General features: G+C 51.8%; 1 protein-coding gene across 6 annotated transcripts in view; it reads left to right on the top strand.

Moving 5' to 3' along the window:
• The window catches only part of LOC126530845 (poly(rC)-binding protein 3), a 421321-nt gene that overhangs the window by 80169 nt on the left and 316952 nt on the right, over positions 1-24200 (top strand). For all 6 annotated transcript variants that reach the window (XM_050178150.3, XM_050178145.3, XM_050178148.3 and 3 more), the window contains exon 3: positions 11972-12039. The gene's annotated coding sequence lies outside the window, so the exon portion shown is untranslated. The remainder of the gene's footprint in view (positions 1-11971; positions 12040-24200) is intronic.

The following is a 24200-nucleotide window of genomic DNA, read 5'->3' as shown; positions in this document are numbered from 1 at the left end:
TGGCTACATTGTGTTCTAAAGGAACCAAGTATTAAACTTGCAAAGTTTCGAGAATGTTTATTCAGCCAACGCAGCCCAAATGCGAAAACATATTTTGGAATCTCTGACGTCACGCTGACGTGCCGGCGCTGGGGTTTCGGCGCGAAATTCAAATACTGATACTTGGACCTTCATTTTCTCATCTAATAAACTATTTGTTTGAAATGACTGCCTGCAGGGTTCTCAAACAATGCTTCATTAGTCTAAACTGATTTATTGTTTCGCTTTAGTGTCCCTTTAAGCTCTCTCCTGTGAAAGAGATAGCAACAGCGTACTGTCGCAACGTAAGCAGTAACATTTGAAAACGCATACGCGAGCAGCAGTACTCGTAGCGACATATCGTGGTGATGCGCTAAACCAGAATGCGTTTGAAATTCTATTGCTATGGCCGGCCGTATGCCTATATTACGCATTTGTAGGCGCGAACGTGTCGGTAGCTGCGTCATCACTCGAAGAGTATTTATTCAACCAGAAGATGCATACAGCAAAAGTGTTTCGAGCGCTTAGTGGTTTATCACGGCGTCTCGAGAGGTCGCTAGCAGCGTGAGTGCAACCGCGCGGGCCTTTTGCCATTACTGTATGTATACTGTGTACAGTCGCGGTCAAAAATACGCGGCCCACGGCTCCAGTCGGCGGAGCGGCCGCGAGCCGCACCGCGGCGCTCGCGTCGGCGCTGCGAGAGTTTGCGCTCTGACGACAGGTATCTCCCTACGTATCGTCCGTATCCGTTACGTATCCGCCCGTTACGTATCGTCCGTTACGTATCCGCCCGAGAGCGAGGGAGATACCTGTCGTCAGAGCGCAAACTCTCGCAGCGCCGACGCGAGCGCCGCGGTGCGGCTCGCGGCCGCTCCGCCGACTGGAGCCGTGGGCCGCGTATTTTTGACCGCGACTGTACGTCTCCGTAGTGAAAGAGGGCGTCGACAGCCGCGTCCGCACCTCTTCGGCGTAATGGGAAATCAATTTTTGATTTGAGCAAGAAAAGGGGCCTGTGTGGTCGGCGAACTTTTTCGGTCGCCGACGCTCGGAGTCGAAAGGGATGCACCGGACGCAGTCGAGGCCGCGTCGGTTCGGAAGCGTTCGCGGAGGACTGATCTCGCTTTCGATGGAGCGCTGCATTTTAATGAAGCGAACGGAAGATTGCGAAGCGGCAAAGAGAACGAAATAATCGCGCTACTTGGATCGGACTGCGCGAGCGGGGCTTACAGATACGTACGTTCGGCGGGCGAAGTCTTCAGTATATATATATATATATATATATATATATATATATATATATATATATATATATATATATATATATATATATATATATATATATATATATAGAGAGAGAGAGAGAGAGAGAACATATATGGAGGTTGCAAGAGAGATGGCACCAAGCCGAAATTATACTGGAGGAGGAGAGGCTAATCTTGGGCCGACTAAGCTTGGATGAAAGAGATGGGCAAATATAGGAGGAGGGAAAGCCGTATGGCGTGCCAAAGACTTTCGCGGGGCGTATAAATTGTTACACAACCCCAAAGCTCCTCGTCTTAGCTCATGCATAATTATCGTCTTCGTTGCCAGCGTTCACTGACCCCTCGCTGGCTGCTTCTCGCTGCCTCCCACCGTCTTATTTATTTTCTTCTCTCCTTTCGCAATTGTTATCACAACCGTATTTTAGCTTTTCTTTTTCTTCTTCTTCAATTATTGTTAGAGTACTTGCGCGCACGCAACCTAATTTCTGGGTGCGCGCGTGCAATCTGCATTAGTGCTCGCGTGCTTTATGTATTTATTTGTTTTGTTTTTTACTGTGAGCAGTTTGGTGCTAGATACGTTTGCGCTTTATTCAGCCTAGATAGGTCTTCTCTGTTTCGGAGCACTTGTACGCTAGCGTGTGGAAGCGAGCCTCCGTTTGATCGGAACGCGGGGACGCTACACGGTCACTTCCTCACGTGTGCATGCCCTCTCGTTTCTCGCCGAGATTCGCATTTTTTTTTGCATCGTTTCGTTTTACACGCGTTTCCGATTCGAGCACGCCGGATTATTCTAAGCCCGTCATGGTTAGGTTCAAGGGAAAGAGAGTTCATGGTGAAGGAAGGACAGTGGGGTCACAAGACAGATTGGACGCGCAGAACTAATCGATCCTTTTTCCCCCCCGCTTTTGTTTCGATTCGATTCGCCTTTAGCGTAGCTATTTGCTTGTCACTGTCTTTCTTTATCCGCGAAGAGAACTGAAGAACAATACCCCCTCCCCCCTCCTCCCCCCCCCCCCCCCGTAAGATGATGTGCGGGACTGCCGCGCGCCGTACGAAAGTCGCAATAATTAAGAGGAGCGATACGAACTCGGTGTAGCTGCCTCTGCCAGCGGGAGCCGTGAACGCCAATAAATAATAATTGGCGCTGCCGAGCGCACATTCCTTCTGCGCGGCACCGGATCGGCTTCGGATCGCCAGAAACGCGGCAGTGGGCGTGTGTGTGTGTTTGCGCGGCTTTGTGCGCTATTGCGGCCATTTCCGCGGGAAGTGTCTCTTTCTTCGTCACCGTCCCACCGAACAATGATCGCTGTCCTTTCGCGCGGTTTCTTTCTGTAGAAGATTGTTCTATTGTTGCGGTCCTTTTTTTTTTTCTTTTTTTCTTCTGCCTCTGTTTTTCTCCACCTCGTGACGTTCTGTGTTTGTGGCTTCTTTCTTTTCTTTTTCTTTGTTTTTTATACCTCTCGTTGTTTGAAGGTCCCAACTCTTGTCGTTGCGCACTTTCTTCCTGCGTGTGTTCCCCTTGGTATTGGAAGCCAGTGGGGAGTACGTGTCCATGCAAAAGGGGAGCATGGGGTGGGGGGGGGGGGAGAGGGAGGCGCGGCTTTTCTTGCTCAGTTGTCCAAGAGCGCCAGCTGCGTCGAACATTCTTGAGACGTCTAAAAGATGAGATACCATTGAATACAGTTTTTCCTAGTGCTCCTTGCCATTTTCAGTGGCGTTGTTAATGTTCAACGTTAAGATCGGTTAGTATTTGCTCTTACGATCAATTCTAGCGTAAAACTTTTTTCGTCCATACCGGCCTTGATCACTAATGGGTTGTGGTACAGATGGTTTATGCTTACAAGGTTTCAAATCGGTGTGGGAGATCTTGAAATTTTCTGAGGCGGAACACAATGGCAGCGTTCTCTAGTCTGCTTCACAATAACGATGCATTGGAATGGGTGGCTTAATTGCGTCAAGCGGTCAAGAGTGCCACCACCTGAATCCACGTGATGCTGCGTAACGCGTATGCGTACAGGCAGCGCCTACTCAGTTAAAAAAAAAAAGTTAAATTATGACGTTTTACGTGCCTAAACATATGATCATGAGGCAGGCCGCGTGACGGACTACGGATTAACTTCGGCAACCTGGAGTTCTTTACCGTGCACCTAACTAAATCTATAAGTACAAGAGCGTTTTTGCATTTCGCCCGCATCGGATAACGCGGCCGCCGCAGCCAGGACTGAAACCACGATTTCGAGGTGCTCAGTCTTTAGCGATGTCTGAAGTGTCAAAATGAGTGTCGCAACTGGCATATTATTGCGAAATAGCGAGACACAGCATAGTTGTTATAGTTGTAATGCGGCTATGAAGAGACTGTGTTACACGCGGAAACGATGAAACCTGTTTGGAGGTCATTACGGGGCAGTTGCGAAGGAGCTTTACTAAAGCGAAGATTTGGCTGCGCGCGAAATACAAACGGCCCCCTCAATGCTCTCCGACGAAAATATCGGTTGTGTGCTGGAAATTGCGAATCGCCGTCCAGAGAGCGTTTTACCACGCGAACTTCTTAAACGGGGTTTCGTAACAGCCGAGATAGAAGTGAATGAATTAGCATGAGCTGACAGGGCGAGAAGGCGAGCTGCCTCCGCGCAGCAGTCTCTCTCTCTCTCTTCTCTCTCGCTCTCTCGTTACCTTGGCCAGCGCGTGCTGGCGACGTTAATCCCCTGCCTCCTCCGATATTTGATTATGGTGTCCACGTGACATTTACGTCATGATCCCCACCTCCGTTGTCCTTTTTTTTTTTTGATCACTTGAAGACATTAAACCAAGGCAGCCTTAGCGGCTGAAGACGTTTGCACTGTATACTAACCACATTGTCTTGGTCGGTAAATTTCACGCCTTGTCAGCTGAATTGTCGGAAAGACGGTCCCTCTGAATAAATTACGCAAATTGAACTCCAGAATCCACTTGGAATGTTCATCGACGCATTTCATCGACGCGTGAGATGCGGTCGAGCTCGCTGCAAGCATGCGGGCTGACGCTTAGGGACGCGCGTCCGTAACGCGCTTCTTTCGCAAATTCCCTCCTTCGAAACTATACGGCGGCGTCCTCGCGTATAAACAGTGTACAGTCCTCGCCGCGCAAACGCAACACACGTACGCTCGCGTCGCGAGTGCGTCGCGGCGCTCTGCCACGTAAATAACGGAACAGTGGCAGAGCACCGCTTCGAAGGCGTTCTAAGCGTTCTCGCCCGCGCTGTCTCTGTGGCGCGAGCGCGAGCATTCGTCATCATTTTTGGCACCCGCCTGTCAGCCGCAGGGACCGATTGCTGCGAAGCAGTTCTCATACTGCGCGCAAAGCGCGCCGCAGCGCCGCACGCCTTCCCTGCGGCGGCCTTCTTGGAGACGAGCGCGCCCCGTTTGAAGTGCTTAATTTGTAACCGCCGGGCGCGTGTGAGTAATGCGCGCTTCCCCCCGTGGCTCTCTCTCTCTCTTCTCGCGCTGGTTTGTCGCGCATACAGTGGCAAACTCCCTTGAGCAAGTGGGAGTGCACGCTGGTGTACTGGCGCTTTCGCGTGCCTGTGAGTTTAAGGATGGTTATTTACGACGACCCCCCGACTTGGGCCGGAGACTCGTAAAGTGTCGCCGAGGAAAATAAACACCGTGCGTACCGGTTGTCCGCGCCCGCATAGCTCTAGCTCAGCGCGTGCTGGCTGCTCGCTCCGCGTGCTCGCAAGCGCGCGCGTTTACGCCTTGCGCGGGTGACCGTTATTTGTGGAAGCAGGTGTGATAAGGATTCAGCGGGGGAAAAAAAAGGTAAAGGAACTCGTCGTGGCGAGGGAGGGGGGGAGTCTCGGACGTATAACGCAGGTCGTGTGGGGCATTGCGTGTCCCCTGGTTATTTTTCGTGTAGCGCGCGCGTGCTGTACGTCGAAACAGTCGTTGTCTTCGTCGTCATTGCTGTTGCGATGACCGTATTCATGATTGATGGTTTAGAAAACGTTCCTTTATGTACAAGCGTTGTCCCGAAAAAACACTTTCGTTTGCGCAAAGAGGAACGCAGGCACACGGAGGAAATTTGCATGGGAGAAAGCGTCACTATGCGAACTGTTTATTTCGTATGCGGAAACACAGGGACGCGGATAAATAGAGCGGGCGCGTGCGCCTTACAAGGCGGCATGAAGCGCCCACCGTATCGCCGAGCAAACCGCAGTGCTGAAGTTATTGATTTTGTTAAAAATTAAGTTTATAATAAGTGATGACACAAGTCAGTGACTGCGGTTATTCCTCTGCTCCGACGTGTGGTAAAAAGAAAAATCACATAGCGAAGGTAACACTTACCTTATGTCAACGCCAAAAGCGACACACGGAAATCAGGTCTGTAGAGTCGTGAAAATTGAGAACGATTGAGAAAGTTAACAAAATCGCTTCCGCGACAGTTGCCGCACTGAAACACACAAGTTGCTGCCAGTGTGACTAAAGAGAGAGGGCAGTGTGGAACCAGCTGACTTTCTTACTTCCCAAAATAGACGTACACTGTGGTTCTTTGGATTTAGCGGTCGGATATAGGTTAGGTCACATAGCTAGGTTTGAAAATAGGAATGCTAGCACGCTATAAACGTATCGCGAATCATCAATTTTTTTTTTCGTCTACAGAGCTACGAACAAAGCTCTCTTGCGTGGGCCGCTCGGGCCACGCGTGGTCCCTGTATTGTCGGAAGGCGGAGACCTGCACGTCGTTTCGCTTGCGCACGTCTTTCGCCAGAGTGCCGTAAGAACGTCTATTCGTATACGCCAGCCCGTTAGACCTGGGCAACGCAGTGTACGGTACACTCGCTAATGCGGCATCACCAAAGCGTGTCGCCGTCTTTCGATCGCCGTCCGTATATGCGTGGCTGACCGGCCTGCATGACTAAGGCGGCAGCCGCGGCGCATTTGTTTGTTTTTCTTTTTTCCAGCGCTTGTAACCTCGTTCGGCGCACGCTTCGGGCGCCCCTCTGCGCGCTTATTGAGGGTCGCGAGGACGCGTTCCCGCGCGGTCGCGCAACGCTAACCACGGACAGAATAAAAGTGAGAGTGCTCTGTACACGGCGCGGTACACAGCAGAGACAGGAGTGCAATTTCGCCTGGCGGCCGAAGGGCGTCATGGAAGCGCGGGGCTCTCCCTCTGTATGACGTCAAAAGGAGGACCTGTCCGGTTTCTCTCATTCTGCGACAGTATGTATATGGGGGGCCTGCACCATCATTGTTAGATGGAAAACCGTTGCAGTGCAGGTGTAGGCATATGCATTTCTAGTGCGTTCCTTGACTTATCTTATTTTGCCTAGGAGAAATGGGTTCGCAGAAATCTAACCGAATGCCTGCTGCAAGAAATTATATATTTGTCGAAGTTTCACTTAAACAGCGAAGAGAGCGCGAGCTGGAAAGCGGAGGAAGAGGGTGCAGCTGAACGATGAGAACCGTGAGGCGGAAGACGAAGGAGGAGGGTATGGCGAAAGAGTGAGAAAAGCGCGGTGCCGCACAAAACGGGCTTTCGGCGACGATGGCTGCGAAGTGGTGCCACTGATACCATAATTGGGAACAAAGCGCTGCGTAAGCGGGAGGTCTGTCTGCAGCGGCTGCTGTTCATCGCGTCTACGTGTTACCCCCGCGCTGCCTTTCGCGATTTCCCGATTAGCGAGGCAGTCGCGCCACACTTCACTCCGTTTGCTACGTGCCGCACGAGATAGATTGTCCGTGGGAGCCGATACGTCGCGAAATGAAAACACGTATACAGCTGAGCTCAAATTTCACATTAGGGAGTATCGTAATCGCAGGTTATTTTTTTTTCAATCTTTCTTTTTTTCGCTGGAGAGCACGGCTAAAGTTAGCTGGGACGCCCTACACATAGCGCACATATATATATATATATATATATATATATATATATATATATATTAGTGAAGTGCTGAATAACAGGATCCGGCAGTGAAATAGTTCAAAGAATATAGAAGCATGTAGGAAAAAATAAAAATAACGGGACTTTACTGATTTTGGCCTTCGTTGGACTTGCATACTCCGACGAAGGTCGGTCCCACGGCCAAAAAGTCAGTAAAGTCCGGTTGTTGTTCCTACGTGCTTCTGTTCTTTGGATTATATTTAATGTGACGGAGGCGACATGTAGGCGAAGAATATATTTACAAAGAAAGTTGGCAAGAGAATATGTGCAAGCGACCTCATCATCGTCTTCATCCGTGTATCGATCGCGTGCACTTGCTTCGAAAGTGAGGAGCTAGAAGGGCAATAGGGCTTCATCCGGGAAACGTTAACAACTGTTCGTAGCGAGAAGGTCGAAGAAGCAGGGCCCAGGCGTATAATCTCGTAATTGACGTCACCGAGTTCACGCAGCACCTAGTAGGGCCCGGTTTAACGTGGGAGGAGCTTCTCAGATAGGCCATCGCGGCGGCATGTCGACCATAGGAGGACCAGAGAGCCAGGCGTGAAAGTGCACGCTTCTGCGTCGGCTGTCGTAACGGGACTTTTGGGAGTCTTGCGAAGCGCAGAGTCGGTTGTGGGCAAGTTGACGAGCTGCACGGGCTCGACCAACGACGGAAGAATATATGAGAGGAAAGTTAGGCAAGTTAAACATACGCGCTTCCGGTTTGCTACCTTCACTGTGGGAAGGGAATAAAAGGCGAAAAGAGTGAAAGAACGAGATAGATAGATAGATAGATAGATAGATAGATAGATAGATAGATAGATAGATAGATAGATAGATAGATAGATAGATAGATAGATAGATAGATAGATAGATAGATAGATAGATAGATAGATAGATAGATAGATAGATAGATAGATAGATAGATAGATAGATAGATAGATAGAGAGAGAGCTAGTTGCTTGCGCACATTCACGTCCGTAGCTTTCTATGCCAGCGACACCCACAGCAATGATGAAAGCTTGTTGTATCAGCTCTACAGGGTGCCTCGATGCCAAGAGCCGGGCGCTAGTAGCATCAAGGCGCACCAGGATCGGCGCTTCGAGAAGGTCCTCTGCTCTGTTTCGTGCCATCTGCGGCGCTTTCTGTACATAATACACGCAAGAAGCGTTCCTTTTTCGAACAAGCGTTTTACCGCGAAACGCCTTGCATTTTCTCCCTCCCGCATGCGTGGCGCATGTAGCGGAACCGCGGGATAAGGGCGCGGCTGCGTGCACTCTTCGTTTAGCCGCGCTCTTTGAAAATGGAGGAAAAAGCGTTGATCGGAACCCATCACGCGCACCTGCGCGCATGCGAACAGCGATAGCGGCGCCACGGCGTATGACCGCTTGCGTAATGCCCGCGATTGCGGGTTCGCCGCCGTCACGGTTTCGCCTTGCGGCCCTCTCCCCCTCTTTCCCCTCTTTGGCTAGCAAATAATGCCCGACAAGAAACGCGGCGCTCCGTCGTATCTCGAGACACACACGAAGAGAGACTGGAATGAGGTGCGCGAGGAATAAAGACCCTCCACCTCAAGGTACACATCCGGACCTGACCTGACGAGCGTGCGGCTCGCAGCGGCGGCAGCCGCGGTGGGGCTGCTTCTCCTGCTGGCCGAGGTTGCGGTTGGGGGGCTTCCTTGCGGCGCGTGAGAGCGCCGCGCGCGGCTGCCACTTTTCGTGCGTGCGACGCACGCGCTACGCCCACGCCATTTAGCTTTCGGGGCGGAGGGGGGGGGGAGCCTCGCGCCGTACACTTGACTGGCGTAAGGCCACCCCCTTCCCCTACCGCTTATGTTTTGCATTCGTGCGTTCCCTTCGCTTCTTACTTCTCGTCCTGTTTCTTTTCATCATTTCTATATACCCCCTCTCTCTCTCTCTCTCTCTCTCTCTCTCTCTCTCTCACACACACACACACACATTTTTTTTTCAGTTTTGTTGCGGAGTACCGTTCCATCTTGTTTGGGAAGCCGCCGGCTCGTCCCCGCCCTAGAGTTGGAGAGCGAGTGAGCGAGAGAGACAAATGAAAAGCGAAAAAAAGAAAGAAACCGACATCAACATACAGAAGAACAGAGTTGCCAGGCCAGAGAGATCTAGAGAGGACAAAGGGCGTGATAAGCGTGCCAGCGTAGAAATAATTAACGCGATGCGATGGGCATGGCGGCACGACGCTCGTCCACTTTTTGCACGGGCCAGCGCTTTTGCCGCAGTACACCCTCCCCGCCCCCGTTTCTCTCTCTCTCTCTCCCTCTTTCTTCGTCGCGATTTCTATGCCGCACGGTATTTGTGGCTGCTTTCCGCTTTTCGCCTGCTTTTCCTTTTTTTCTTTCTTCGAGCGGTACGTCACTGTCCCGATCACGCAACCTTGGTATACGTGCGTTTTGCGCCGCCGCTGCTGCTTGGTGAAGGGGGATGACGGGTTCGGAGGGAATCGTTGTTTATTAATTCCGACCTTTTTCTCGTGGCAGGTCGACCGTAATGTCGGTGGCCATTTGTAACGGTGCTTTTGGAGGAGAATATTTCGTCTGTAAAAGAGGGAACAATGTGAGAGAAAGCGCGCTTGCCGATCAATCTCTTTCGAGAGTGACGACACGTCATGACCGTTTTCTAAACCAAGCCATGTCTCCACTTCACGTTACGGTACTCGTTTTCTTGCGCTGCTTTCGTTTGCCTGTCCCAGCAATTCTTTGTGGCAGTCACCTTGAGCGCGTGTTGATAGGTAGGAGTACACCGACCAGCTACGGCTAGTCTTGAATAAGTTGTGCAGTATCTCGTACACAGTTAGTGGAGCGCAATTTCAGCCACCACATGTTGGCGATGCTGCTTTGCGGGGCGCTCGGTCGCACCTGTGGTGGTGCCGATTCACGCAACCTAGATCACGTCGAGTACCCCGGGGCATTGACTCTAAATAGGCTCGCATTCGCTCAACGTTGATGTGTACCGCGCCTCTGCATATATATCTAATTCAGCGCACCGTACTGTGTGCGATTCCGCCGCACTCGCGTGCGCTTCCTTTGTCTGTTTATTTTGTTTTCAGGGATCCCATTCATCGCCTACAGAGACCGGAAAGCAACGAGTTGTTTGGTTTCGATGTTCTTCGTGAGAAATTCGAAAGTTCCGGGTCTGTATGCGGGAGAAGTGTTTCTCCTGGGGCTCTGTCCAGTTTAGTACAGCGAACGGAGTTTGTGTATTTTTTCTTCTTTCTCCCTGGGCAGTTAATGAGTTCGGTCAGCCAATCAGCGTCTCGCGAGGCACCTGGCCCGCGCTGGAACTCTGACCGGAAGCGGCACGTCTCGGTTTTACGAGCCTGGAGCCGAGTTTTCGGGAATTGGTAGCCGCGCGGAGGCTTTTGGGTAAACAGCGCGCAGCTTTCTCGCCTTTGCCTCCGAATGGCCGGGCGCTTCTCTCGCGCGTTCCTTCGCTTCTGTCGTTAACCTTTATCAGCGCGTCGTGCCAGATAAGGTGCCGGGGAGAAGCAGAATGGAGTCACGTGGCGCCTTCCAGATAACGTTCGTTCGGGCTTCGGATGTGATCTCGAGACTATAGGGAACGTGACGCTTTTCATCTCGGCGAATGCTAAGCTTCTTTGCGAGAATACCGCACGCTTTGCGGGAAGGAGCTGAAGCGCTTCCAAGTGCTCAGCTGTTGTAAGTTCTGGCACCTGGGATGAACTGCCCTCTTCGAGCACGCTGGTTCAGGCCAAATACCCATGTGTAGACGTTGATGTAGTCGGCAAGCCACCCTTTGCTTGCCGACCTCTCTGCCGAGGTGCAAGCGAGCTTGTGTATATGGTGGAAAACAGATCTGTGAGAAGTAATGAAAATGGTCATAAAGAGTAGGAATTGAGTTTCTCCTTAGCTGCGTTGCGTCATCTCGGAGCCTTATACCTCGCAGTTGTCCCGTTTACTCTCGGCCGACATTCAGCGCCGGAAGTTTCGCGGAAATCATTGCACTGGGTGCAGGAAATGACGCAGTTCGTGGTAGCCGCGTTGAGCAACATTCTGCGTAAACAAAGAATAGAGGGACTACCGTTTCGAAATTCCTGCTGCAACTAATCAACGGCAGTGTAACGTCAAAGGGAGCAGAAAGTCCCCTAAGGTACCCAGACATTGTGAAATTCACTTCGAGAATGTCTTTGGTAGCATGATTTGTGCACCGCAAATACGTTGCTCTGCGCGCGCGCGCGCAATGAAAGAAAGAAAGGAGCAAGAAAGAAAGAAACCAACCGGATTTTTACCCTGGCTGCCAGCGTTATCTTGGTGGTTGGCGTTAACTTTCTGGCTCGCTCTATACCACGGCTAGGCTGTTACGTGCACACATGCCAGCTATTGCTATCCATTGTCGTTTTTGTAGGGCTGCTCTCCGAAATGTGCTGCGAATTCCGGTATAGTCAATCGCACTGCGAGTCGGACGCCTCGCAAAGCAACGAACGCAACGTAATAGCGTCGCAACGCGCCGACATGTTGCCATTGTGCCCGACAGGCATATTGGCGTAATTGCAGCTTTGTAATTTGTATACGCCAGCCTGCGAGCATCTCTTGCTCTCTTTTGCTTTCCCCCCTTTTCAACGTTTGCGCACCCGCCGATGCCAGAGCTGGTCCGTTTGCGAGATGGTTCACCGCATGAGCGGCAGCGTGTCGTGTGTATCCTGTGCCACTGAAGCGTGTCTCTCTGTGTGTCTGTGACTGTGCCTTCTTTCTGACTTTTCTTTTTTTTTTCGTTCTTTCTTTGGGTGTCACCTGTGCTGGGCTCCAGGCAAAGCTAACCAGGTCAACCGCGGCAACCGAGGAAGCAGCAGGCGCAGCGGCCCTTCAGCGACTGCGGTAAGCTCACGCGGCCACTCATGTGCATGCATGCGTGCACTCTCCCTTGTGCGCGCAGCCTTGTGGCGTTGCGAGCGAAATGCTTTGTTGCCTTTTGGTCGCCAACGAAGTTCCGTGCTGCGGTGTCGAGGAAAAGGGCACCGCGTGGAGTGACGATAAGTCGAGCTTTTTTTTTTTCTCCTTGCTAGTGCTCAAGTCGACAGGTCTTGGCGACCGCGTGTAGACTTGGTGCGAACCATATGTGCGCGAAAGTGTACTTTCTCTATCTCCCTTCTGTCTATCTTATCATCCCTATACCCCTTGCCCCAGTGCAGGGTAGCAAACCGGACATGCGTCTGGGTAGTCTCTCTCTCTCTCTCTCTCTCTCTCTCTCAAGTTAGGGGTTTTACGTGCCGAAACTACGATCTGATTATGAGGCACGCCGTACTGGGGGACTACGACATAATTTCGATCACATGGGCTTCTTAACGTGCACCTAAATATACTCTCTCTCTCTCTCTTTGCTAGTCTTAAAAGGGCCGTGTCATGATCGTCGAACTATTAGTCTGTCATCTTACTGACAAGAGGGGCCAATGTGATTACATACACAACAAAAGTGGGATTTGAGTGCATATTTCGAACTGAAAATTTGAATTTGAAATCGTTGCCCCGGAGCCCCTTTCACACACGTTTTCAATGCTGGTTGGTGTAACATCTCCGGTGGTGCCAAGAGAGGCACGGTGACAAATAGTGCGAACGGTATCATACGTTCCCTCATAAATTTTGGACAGAAAGCAGGTGTGAGAATGAAGAAAAAGAGCGGTTCTTCGTGAAATCTAAATGTTCGTTTTGTACGAACTTTGCAAGGGGCATGATCCTGTCGGTGGTGGCATATCTGGCTAAAGTACCCTGGTTTCACGTTTCTGAGCTACGTAATAAGTAGAGCACGCTTTGATTGCCTCTGTGTAGTCGATGTCGCCGAACCTGCGTTGACCACCAGGGCTCGTACAACGCTCGCGGAAACATCGCTGTTCGCGCATTTGCTTTTTCTTTCGTTCGTTTGTTTCAGTTGTTTTGTATTTCGTCCTCATGAGCGCGCCGCATCACCTGCTGGAATTCGGATCGGCGACCTTGGTTTCGGTATGCGTATCACAGCCGCAAGTAACCGTGGCTGCTGATAAGCTACGGCAAGTTCAGTAGCGCTTAGACTTTTATGCAGCACTTCCTTGAGCGAAATATTGCCGCTGATCGTCGCGTCAACTCGTCGGCAATCAAGATCTCCGTTAGAGATGTCCGGCGACCGCCTCCGCGTGGGGAGCGAGAAGGGGGAGGGGGGGGGGCTATACGAACGCGCACGCCTGTGGTATCTTGGGCCGTCCGCAGCTCGCTCGCCGCCCGGGTCGATCGAGGATGAGCGATCAGGGAGGACGTAGACCTTGCCGACGGGCGTTCCTGCGGCGGCGTTTCGTGCGCGACAAGGGAAAGCGTTATAGACGGAGCGGTATTCTCGTGAGTGCAAGGAAGCTCTTCGCGTGTCTGCATAATAAAGTAGGCGCGCCCCGCGCCGTCCCGGGCCGATGAATATGTACGCTCTCGGGGCTGCACGCAGGGGCCGTGCCGGCGCAAGCAGCGCCGATATAAGAGCAGCTCGCCCCCGTCTTCCTTCTTTGCATAAACGCTGTCACGGCTCTCGCGGGCAGCGCGCGTTGACTGGCAGGCCGGAGCTCCTTCGGAGCGGCAGGCGATGAGAACGTGATATCAGTTAGCCGAGAATGAAACATAAATAAGTAAATCGAATGCTAACGCGAGGATTTCTCGGTGCTATACAGCATGCCTAAAACTTTTTTACGCCACCTCGGGTGTAATTTTGTGCCGGAATAAAGATTGGCGTCGTCCTTCTTGGCACTCCATTTGATCTCACGCACTTGTTTATGTGTGTCCAGTAGTCCCCTCTGAGAATCGCCGTGTACGTTCGCGGCGTTGCCGGCTGACTGCGAAGCGCCGGGAACACAGCGTCACATTGTGGCAAATGCCAACAGTAGCGGCGGCCGTCGCCGTGGCACGAAGTTATGACCCAAATTTTAAACGTCCATTCAGAGTCTTGACGGACCTGTTTACGGGTGTCTTTTTTTTTTTTGCTTTCGTAATACAAAACAGTTTTTTATAAAAAGTCTATAAGGCGCGCCGCGAATATGTCATTTTTGTAGAGTGAGTTCCTATGCGAGGCGGACATACTTTGCCGCTAATAACGTGAGCTTCAGAAGACTAATTACCAAAAACGCATTATCTTTTTATTAGAGCCTTAAGGGCTGTTGTTCAAATGGCGAAATCGAAGTCAGTCACATTTTATTGCACCTTCAATTTTTCTTTTTTAAATTTTGAACGTCGCACCTGATTCGAGGTATTTATCATCGAATTTCAACGGTAAATCCAGAGGATATCGAAACTCGGCGCTGCGGGAGCCCATAAAAGGCGGCCCCGCTATCATGTCAGACCCGAACGTCCCGTGACGACTATCGCGAGGAACTTGGTAATTGAACGTCACGGCCAGTCGCGGCAGCTGCTGATTGCGTCGCGCTTTGCCTGGCAAGCGTGTGCGGCTGTGTGTCGGGTCAGGATTTGCTGCGGCATGCTATCATTCAAACTTCGCTCCCACACTTATTTTTTTTTACGGGTCGTTGGCGTCTGCGTGACGCGCCGCGTGACGCAGTCAGTTCTCAATTTCGCCTCGATATAGCTTTAGAGTTTGATGACGAATGTCTCGAATTGGCTGCGATCTTCAAGAACTTTAGGTAGGCGTGCATGAAAATGTCACGGCCTCCAAATTAGCCATTTAGACAACTGCCCAAAGCACTGATAAAAAATGTTAATTAAGGATATTTAAAAAAAAAAATTGTCTCCGGAAGCTCACGTTATTAGTGGCAAAGTAACTCCGCCTCGCCTGGGAACTAGTCTGCAAAAACTCTATGTTCGCTGTGCTTCTATATTTTTACTAACAAGTCTATATTGTAAAAAAAAAAAGACAAAAACATCTGTATATGCATCCATTTGTTTCCACAGAGACTCGCTCCATGGAACGCGAATGACGGCACCCGGCTTATTGGAAAGCTGTTCTTATGAAGAGTTCAGCGCTTTGTAACTTTCGCCTAAACTGTCGCACAAGCCGGAGCTCCTGTCGCAGTGCGAAAATTTTACTGGTTAATTCTGAGTCACAGTGATGTGAATGCATATTCGCGTTTGTTTGACTCGTATCGCAAGTTGCGTTCGCAAGCTTGACTAAAACTCAGTTGAATATTCGGTTAAATTGGGAGATCTCCCGTCGAATGAACTATATATAAGATCTTTCCTTCTCTACAGCGGTGCAAAATAAAAAAATAAAGGCCTCTTCGCATAAAACTTCCTTGGAGTGGGCTTGCGCGATAGCAAGCTCAGGTCCCTCTTACGCACGGCGTCGCTGACGCATACATGGACTCTGGCTTATTCATCGCCGCTTCAGCACCTTTTCCCCCATCCCCAGTGTAGGGTAGCAAACCGGAGACTCATAGCTGGTTAACCTTCCTGCCTTTCCTCTTCATTCTCTCTCTCTCTCTCTTGCAGTAGCAAGGCGCACGTAGAATTCGCCTTGGTGGAGCCTCCTCGGCGTATGTTAAGGCGCATGTATTGTGGCTCCATATGGCATGCATTCGGCGAACGACGGCTTCTGCCTCCGAGATATCTGTGCGCACATTTGCGTCCTTCTTCCGCATTTACTTTCTTTGCGCGCTTAACATGTGACGCAGGATGTTTCAGACAAGAGATAACACCAACCACCGCAAACGACAAGTGTAACTTCCTGTAACAAGTAAAATATTCCGTGATTACTCATCTCGGAGGCGCATATGACAAACAAGAAGCTTCGGACCGAAAGCTTCACGAACCAGTGAAAACAGGAAGTATAACTTGTCATTGCTAGAAAAACTACCATAAATTGGTATCTGGAATTCGCCATAACAACGGCAAAGAATATGAAGTCACAGTGTGCACAAGTCGCAGAGCTACGTGGCTCCTTTGTAGTTGATTTCATGCTAAACCGCGTGGGGCGCCGGTACGGAGCCTGTACCGAAGGCGGCATGACGGTCTGTCATGAAGAATAGGGGTTTGAATAGATGTCATGGTGCAACTGATGACACAGGAATGGTGTCGTTGCTTCTCAAGAGAAAAAGGAAGACGGGTTGATAAGTAGTTTGTCATTTTTAGACGGCAGTTCAGATCCTTTTTTGCACCTAAAACACAAATGAGGCCTTTTACAACGCTGGGGGTGCGCAGCGTAACCTGAATTTTAAAGCGGCTCTAAGGAAGAATGTCAAGTAAGCTTACACTATTAGATTATTTGATTTAAGCTTTATCAGAAATACATACATTGGCGCGAAAAGATTCTCTATTGGCGGATAAGATGGACGCCTATAGGTTTCCTTTCGAATTTCGCGCGAAACAGCGGTTCCGTTGGCGCCACGCTCAAGTCGCGGATTTCGTGGCATAGTGTAGCGGCGACAAGATCGTTGGTATTGTTACGCGTTACTTTAGATTGTTCCAGATTCGAATTCTGCTTATTCTTTTCAGTGCAGTCTATATTCGAAGCGTTATTTCACTCTCGTCTATGCTGCCTGGGACAATGTGTTTTACAGTTGAAATCTATAGAGGGTAAAAAAAAAAGAAAGAAAAGAAAATGCTCGCGATGATTTTCACTTCAGCTAATTTTTAAAGCGCCGCAGTTATTCACCCAAATAGGTATAATGGTACGAAGCGGCGCGATGCGTCGTAAGACGCACTTCCCGAACTAAACTATCGCCGCTCGTGAATCGCAAAGAGGAGGCAACGTATCTAGATGGTACGGTCGCGCGCGCGAGGGCCGGTTTATCCAAAGGCACCCATTTTCACAGCCGTTGCCCGTCGTCTCCCGGCAGTATTGTCTTGCCCGTAAACACACACAAAGTAAGTGCCGCCGCTCCGACTGATGCGAGGCGACTCGAGCAGTCGCGCGCCTCTTTTGTCTCAATCAGGGGCGCAATTCGCGCGATCGCTGCCGCGTCGCCTTCGCGGGGTAGCGGTGGCCCCCGCGAGCATCGGCGCGAACATCGGGCTCGTTGGCCCCCGCGGGGCGCTTGCAAAATGCAGGCCTCGGCGACATAAGCTGTCTCCGCTGCTGCCGCCGCCGTCTCCGGCCGCGCTGTGCTCGAGGCGACTGCAAACGTCCTTCGAACGATGCCCATTGCTCCGCCGGCGCGGCCGATGCGATGCGCAGTTCGGTGCCGGCGTCGAGCTCGGAGATTGCGCTCCAGGGACCCGCCGGGGCCAAGAGAGTGCCCCCGAGTGGAGGCTGCGACGCGGTAGCCTTTGCAGCGCCAGCGGCCTCTTCCATTCCGTCCTCGACTCGCACCAACGCCTGCCGCCGTGTGGCGTACGCGTTGGGATGGTGCGACGACCCTGTCGCACTTTTGCTACGTATAGCGCATACGCCGTCGCGTCACTGCTGTGGTGTCTAGAACCGTCGCGAGGGTGGATGGTATAGCCTCGCTAGGCGCGCTTTCGTTCGCCCAGCTGCGTATAGACCAATTCAGCTGCGTTGGCTGAACGAAACCAACGCTGGTCGAAGGAATGCCAGCGTTCCCACCCCGTTAATCAGGGAAGGAGGAGCGCAAGCGCGCCCCCCTCCCCCCTTTCTTCTCTGTAGTGCCCTGCTTTTCCATTTCCGATCGAACGTGCACCGCAGTCATACGACTCGTGTATTTGCGACGTAGCTTCGACTCGGCGTCGCTTCGCACGCGTTTCTTTCACTCCACGCGATTCCCGGGTGTGTGTATATAGACTGGGTTGGCGAGCACGTTGTACGTGTTTCGGCTGTTACTGTAGCGCTAGTGGCGATGGTTGGCGTGAAGTCGGTGGGACGACACCAAGAAATGACTTCCGAAATACATTCTGTGTGGTTCCTTTTACAGCGAAGCTGTTGGCCTCTTGTCGGTCGGGATTTTTCGCGGCGCGTTCTCAAGGAGTAAAAATACGTTCAGCGATAAAAAAGAAGCAAGAACCTTCAGCTATTGAAGCGGAAAGGGCATACATTCTTTAGTGCCACAGATACAACGTACATCACAGCAATCGTTTAAGTAAGGAAGAAGCACAGAAGAAGCATCCAAACCACATCATTGACGATAAGGCGTTCCTGATAACAATGCGGAGCACGTAGCGCTCCCTGCATAAGTTTCCCTGTAAAGGCTACTGTTGCGCAAGATGCCGCGGCGACGGCAGCTTGTGACGTGAGGAGTTATTTCACTAGCTCTCGATATATAAAAGAAGCAACCTAGCAACTGATTTAGTTGTTGTTGCAGCACCGCTATGAGTAGGCAACGCATAGTTACGAATCCCGAGGGGCGGTGTAAATACTAGAAGCGGCGAAGGGAAAAGAAACGGCAACGCGATATCGCTGCGGCATCGTGCTGCCAAAATTACCATTACTCCCGTTACTGTGATTGCCCTAAATTGCCATAACTACCATTACTCTAACGCAGTAAAACACTGCATACCCCCGTCAGCCGTTGCAGTGGTTTTCAACAGCTTTTCATCAACAAAAGTGGATCTCCAGCTCCAGCTTCGCTGGAGATCCACTTTCGCAGGGCCGGAACAGCGAGTGAGTTTTTTGGAGCAGCGGCTTGAAAATGGCGTCCGTTCTCGCGCGACAGGTGGCATAGTGGTCCGTAAGGATTTGTATAATATCGGCGCCCCTCGTTTGGGGCTCATCTTTCCGCGTTTGTTGCGAATACCGAGACTTGGGAATGCGTGCGGTTCGGGTGCGTCAGCGCAGCGCCCACGGGCGCCGCGCGTACGCAGACGAATGCGGTATGCGGCGCGTCTCGATCTTCGTTCCCGCGGAGGGAATAGCGCACTTTTCTTTCCGCATTTTTTCCCCCCCTCAACGTCGTTGACGGCGGCGGCAGCGGCTCTTGTCGCGTCCAATGTCAGACGCGTGGCGCCCTCACCAATCTCGCGATGAAGTGGGTGGCAGGAGAGGAGGGTTCCGAGGGAGGACGGTTAAGGACAGCCTCACGACTTGGACAGTTTGCAGAGAGGTTGGAGAGGAGGAGGGTGCACCGGAGCGGATGGGATGGGTGGTGGAAGGACTAGGCCGTCCCCATTTTCTCGCTGCGAAGCAACCCGCGTTCTGCCGCCGCCGCTGCTGCTGCTGGCGGCGTCTCGTCGGATCCATCCGAATGCGGCGGCATGTCCGTTGCGGATGGAAGATGGAAGGGGTGGAAGAAGCGGTCGCGCCGTTTTCCCAGCCGGACAAGTCCGAAAGGAAGGAGTGCTCGGATGAAATGGTTCGGGCCTGGCCCTCTGCAACCCGTCGGTGCTTCTGTGGCTTTGCCGTTAACAGCTTGCCACGACAGCTGGCTCGAGGACGACTATGGAATAACGTTCGTGAAGATGAAGGGGAATGCGGGGGGGGAAGGGGGTGTACGGGGGACGGTGACGCTGCCCCAGAGGTGTGCGGCACCGTTCTCCCCTGAATCTTGTGTTGCGGGCACGAACGCCGCGATGACGTTGAGAGACGTCACTGCAGAAGTATCTCGGAAGCGCCATCGAATGTTGCGGCTTTGACAAGTGCTAGGGGCACATTGAGAATGGCCATCACGGTTCAGAATGTGAAAGAGCAGAATTCGGGAACGAGGATTACCAGTGATTAGATGAAGAAGAATTTGGAAGATGACAACAGGAATAAAAGAGAGAGGAAAAGAAAAGTTGAGAAGTGTGTTCATTTGCGCGTTATTGGTGCTCTTTCGAAAAGTTAAGCAAACAGCAAACGTGGACTCAGACGCCCTCGTTATCACAGGCTTAATTTTGTTTTTAGCTTGATAACTTCTTTAGGGACGAGCTGAGGAAGTACCAAGGTTTAACGCATATTAGAAAAAGGTTGCGTAGAACGGCCTGCTCTGGAACCTATACCTTTAACAGCGTTAGTTTCGTCATGGTAAGCTCATTTCATTGCAGAAGCGGGACGGCAGCCCTAGCAGACGCCTATGTTGAGCTTTTGCATAAGATGCATCCAATGAGACAGTGACATTTTTAATTCTGCTTGTTTACTCGTTAGCCATGGCAAGTTCGTTGCCGTCGCCGTGCAAAATGCTGGTAGTCAATCATTACATGTCTGCTGCAGCGGTCGCGGCACGAAAGGCGACCTCGCTACGGACCCTTTGGATGTCGTCTGGAAAACCGATCGCTGCAGTCGCGTTTGATATGACCCACTTTGCGCAGCACTGTTCCTTAACTTGCATAGTGCTGAAACGGTCAGGATCACGGAGTTCAGAACGAAGACCAACGTATGCCTCGTGTTTGTTCTCGAAGTTATGGTCCGTCTACGGCGGCTGTCTGCGGTAACGTGCTTCGACGGGAAAGCGCGGATGCTAGCCAGCGTAACGCCGCCTGCCGAGCTTTCTCGGCTTCCCGTGACACGTCCATGATAGTAAAAGCGGCCCTTATAACGCCAGGCATCTCTATGTATCGTGGTCACGGGCGCGTGTAATATACAACATGGCGCATTCTCGGAGACGCGGGTTCCAAGGCCTGTTTTGGGGGGGAGCGCGCCCGTGAAGCAGCTAAGCCTAAGAAGGAGAGCGCACGGCGCCCCGTTTACGACAGCTATTACCTTTCTGGAGGACGACGGCGGGCTGTGAAAGTTGGATATCGCCGTCGCTTCCATCCCACCCGCTGCATTACGACGTCACTCGTAAACGAGCCGACGCGCCGCTGGGCCACCTGGCGTTCGCTTTTGTTTATTGCCCCGGTCGGCTGCTGGCTGGCTGGCCGACCGGCCGACCTCTGGCAACGCCGGGCTTGTTGTCTTCTGCGCCGCGACCCCGCCAAAACCGCTGCCCTTGCCACTCTCCGTCCGGCTTTCGCTCGAGCACGTACACACACACGCGCGCCGCACTATCCATTCTGCTTCACCGGCACTCGTTTTGTTTTTTTGCCCTTCCTCGTGCTTGTTTCCGCGACCCGCGCCGCTGCGTATAAGGCGTTAGCGTCGCTGCCACCTCCTGCGGGTCGACACCTTGTGACAGCGAGAGCAATTGGAGCCTCGCCGGTGAAAGTCTTTTACAACCGGCGGCGTGCTTTCTCGTTTAATCACCTGGCGAACTTCTGGCACCGGCGTGTCGGGCTCGCTGGAGGGCAGGTGTCACTCGGGCCCGGGGCGCGCCGATGGAAGAAGTGAGCCGTTTATTCTTGCAGTCTTTTTCGTTCCTTTCTTGTTACCGGCAGCGCGCGTGTCAACGGGTCGGAAAACGCTGATGACGCGTGAGGAGTGAGGAGGCACGCTCCCCGTCGCGCCCTGACGCTCGCGCGCGCGTCGGTGTGCCCCCTCTACTGACGCGCTTAACCGCGCTCTGCGTCGCCACAGGGGGCCGCGTTGTTCCGGAAGCAACTGGTCCCGCGCTTTCTGATAGGCTGGCCCAGTTTGACGTGCCTTTCGTTCCTTCCTTTGTACCGTCCCGTTTTTCGTAATAAGCGTCACCCTATCCAGCTGGCGTGCCTGTGTGGAGCAAGCCCGTGGTACTCTGCTCGCGCTCGAGTTCACACTTGCGCGCGTGTCCCTGAGCGAGGCGCGAGTTTCTTAAAAGGACTTTCGGCTTTTAGTCGAGTCTTCCGTGCGACGGGCTTGACGTCTTGACGGCTTCTTCGTGCACAGCCAGTTACTCTTCCGGTACCGCTTTCTCGTGCCTCTCTTATGTCCCTCGACGCGTGCAGGTGCGGCGCGTCTCATTATGACAGGATGCGCGGGCCATGTACTGCGCTCTCCGGCGTCCTTTACTCATTAGTGCGCGCGGTTTGGCGTTGGCATAAGTTCGGACTGCGCACAGTCCCTGTACCGCAATGGCTTGAGTTGCGACTACGTCGGCTGCTTACTGTAGAATTAAGTAGTACTGGTGTCTTTCAGCCTTTCACCCAGTAACCCATTATAACGTTTACTAGAACGTTAGTATCTTGTCGATGGTCCTACGCTCGGGCTCGCCGCGGTGCTTGGTGACTGTGGCGTTAGCTGCTGCCGAGAACTAGGCCACGGCTTCGATTCCGGGCTGTGACTGCTGAATTTTGTTGTAGGCGAAATGCAAAAACCGCTAGCGCGCTGAGGTGTACTTCAAAGGAGACCCCCTCCTCCCACGGTGGTCGAAATTAGTTAGGAGTCCTCCACTATATACCGTGTCTATCATGGCCCTGGTGTTGAGTTTGGACAATCAATCAATCAATCAATCAATCAATCAATCAATCAATCAATCAATCAATCAATCAATCAATCAATCAATCAATCAATCAATCAATCAATCAATCAAAGCGCTGCATTTGTAGAGGCAAGCTTGAAAGGTGTAGTCGAGGCGAGAATGCGGCAGGAATTGAATCGAGAGAGAAAGCGCACCGTTAGAAGAAAAAATACAAAGGGCACGCCTACGTGCACGCGACCGACACACAAGTGCACACACGCACCGATCAGTGAACCAAGGGAAGCGCTACATTGGCTCCCAGTGGAACGGTCGGTGACTGAATAATAGGCCTGGCCGCGTGTTGCGAACAGGGTTATGACCAGAGTAGGTTGACAGGAACTGATATATATAGCGACGATCAAGACCTTCGTTTGTGCATGGCTGAAAAAAATAAAAATATGGTACGCTTCAAGCGCGCGGGATGGCGCTTCGGGTACCGTCTCCGCATGTACTGTCTCAGCGTGTACTGGGTACCGTCTCATTATATGTACTGCACATTGCAGGTCGTCCACTAGTAAGGTGAAGAAACGATATTCCGACGCTTTTTTTCTCGACATTTCTTTGCTAGACAACAGGGCGCCACGTTGGTCGCAAGAGGTTCTCTTTAGTGGACGTGAGTAACGCTGAGACTGTCGTGAACCTGCGTCAGGAGCGCCAGATTCTATTCGGAAGCTCGAGCAAAGTTTGTATAGGTTCGTTCAGAACACGGGGAAATCTTGCAACTTCCCGTAGTTTCCGCAAGGCGGTGGGGGCTATGCATGACTAAATGGGGACGCATATCATTATATGAGGTCACATGAGTTTGGGCTAAGCTTGCAAAACGGCTCGCCATTTGCTCCTGTTTCTTTATTGTGTCAGATTCGAACGCGCCTTCTGTAGTACCGCGCCCATGAAAGACGGCGCTTATTGCGGACATTTTTTTTTTTTTCGACAGTCCTTTCAAGGCTGGAATTGGTTCACCTGGCCAAAAGACCCCATGTTGCTTCTCCTCCCGTGTGTTCATCTATTTTTGTTAACTTATTAGGGTGCGTTATAAGTAGCGTTTCAGAAGTTAGCGCGCACGCAAACCACACATCTATGGCAAATATTACATAAGCGCATGCGCAAAGTTGCCGATCCTACTCCTATATGGTAACTTAAGGCCCCGGGCTCCCCATTTCCGCCTTCCTATTTCATTGTTAAATGGGTAAATCGTTAATAAGTGCGGGCATTAGTGCACTCGGCAATGACTTTTTTTTTTCATTATCTCCTGCGAGAAGGGACGTGCAATACTCCGAAGTGTGTTACTTCCAACCTTTCTCTTTAGGCACTCAGTTAAGCGTGTACCTGCTTACCGCCACCGCATTACGGTGACTTCTGTCCTTCAACGGGAAATCTTACACGGGTGCTTACGCGTATGCACGTTTACGCGAATGTGCAAAAAGGAAAGGCTACCATCTCTTGCTGCGCCGGCAGTAAACTGTGGTCAGCGCGCTCTCATCTCCCACCACCGAGCGCGCGAGCGACGGGTGTGCTGCTGCCGTGCACGCGGTCGACAAGCGGATGTGGTCGTTCTCGAATTTCCCACGCTGACGAGCGCGGCTTGGCGGCGGTCGCCGGTGTGTTTTCTGTCGCATGGACCGCGCATAGTGCGGCTTCTTGTTTTAGAGGGAGGCTTTCTTTAGTTGCCCACCTTTCCGCTCACCCCTCCCCCAGTACAGGGTAGCCAACCAGACACAATCTCTGGTTAACCTCGCTGTCTTTCCTTTGCCTTTCTCTATCTCTCTCTCTCTTTCCTTGGTTCGGCGTGGCTGCCAGCTGCTGGGTCGGCCGCTAACTCGGCAGATGTAATTGTGGGCACATATGCGAAGCTTAAGTACCGGCGAACGGGCTTATATAACAACCCCTGTATGCTGA

Source organism: Dermacentor andersoni, chromosome 5 (assembly GCF_023375885.2).
Source record: "Dermacentor andersoni chromosome 5, qqDerAnde1_hic_scaffold, whole genome shotgun sequence".
NCBI classification, from domain to species: domain Eukaryota; kingdom Metazoa; phylum Arthropoda; class Arachnida; order Ixodida; family Ixodidae; genus Dermacentor; species Dermacentor andersoni.
This window is presented reverse-complemented; position numbering and strand designations above follow the sequence as displayed.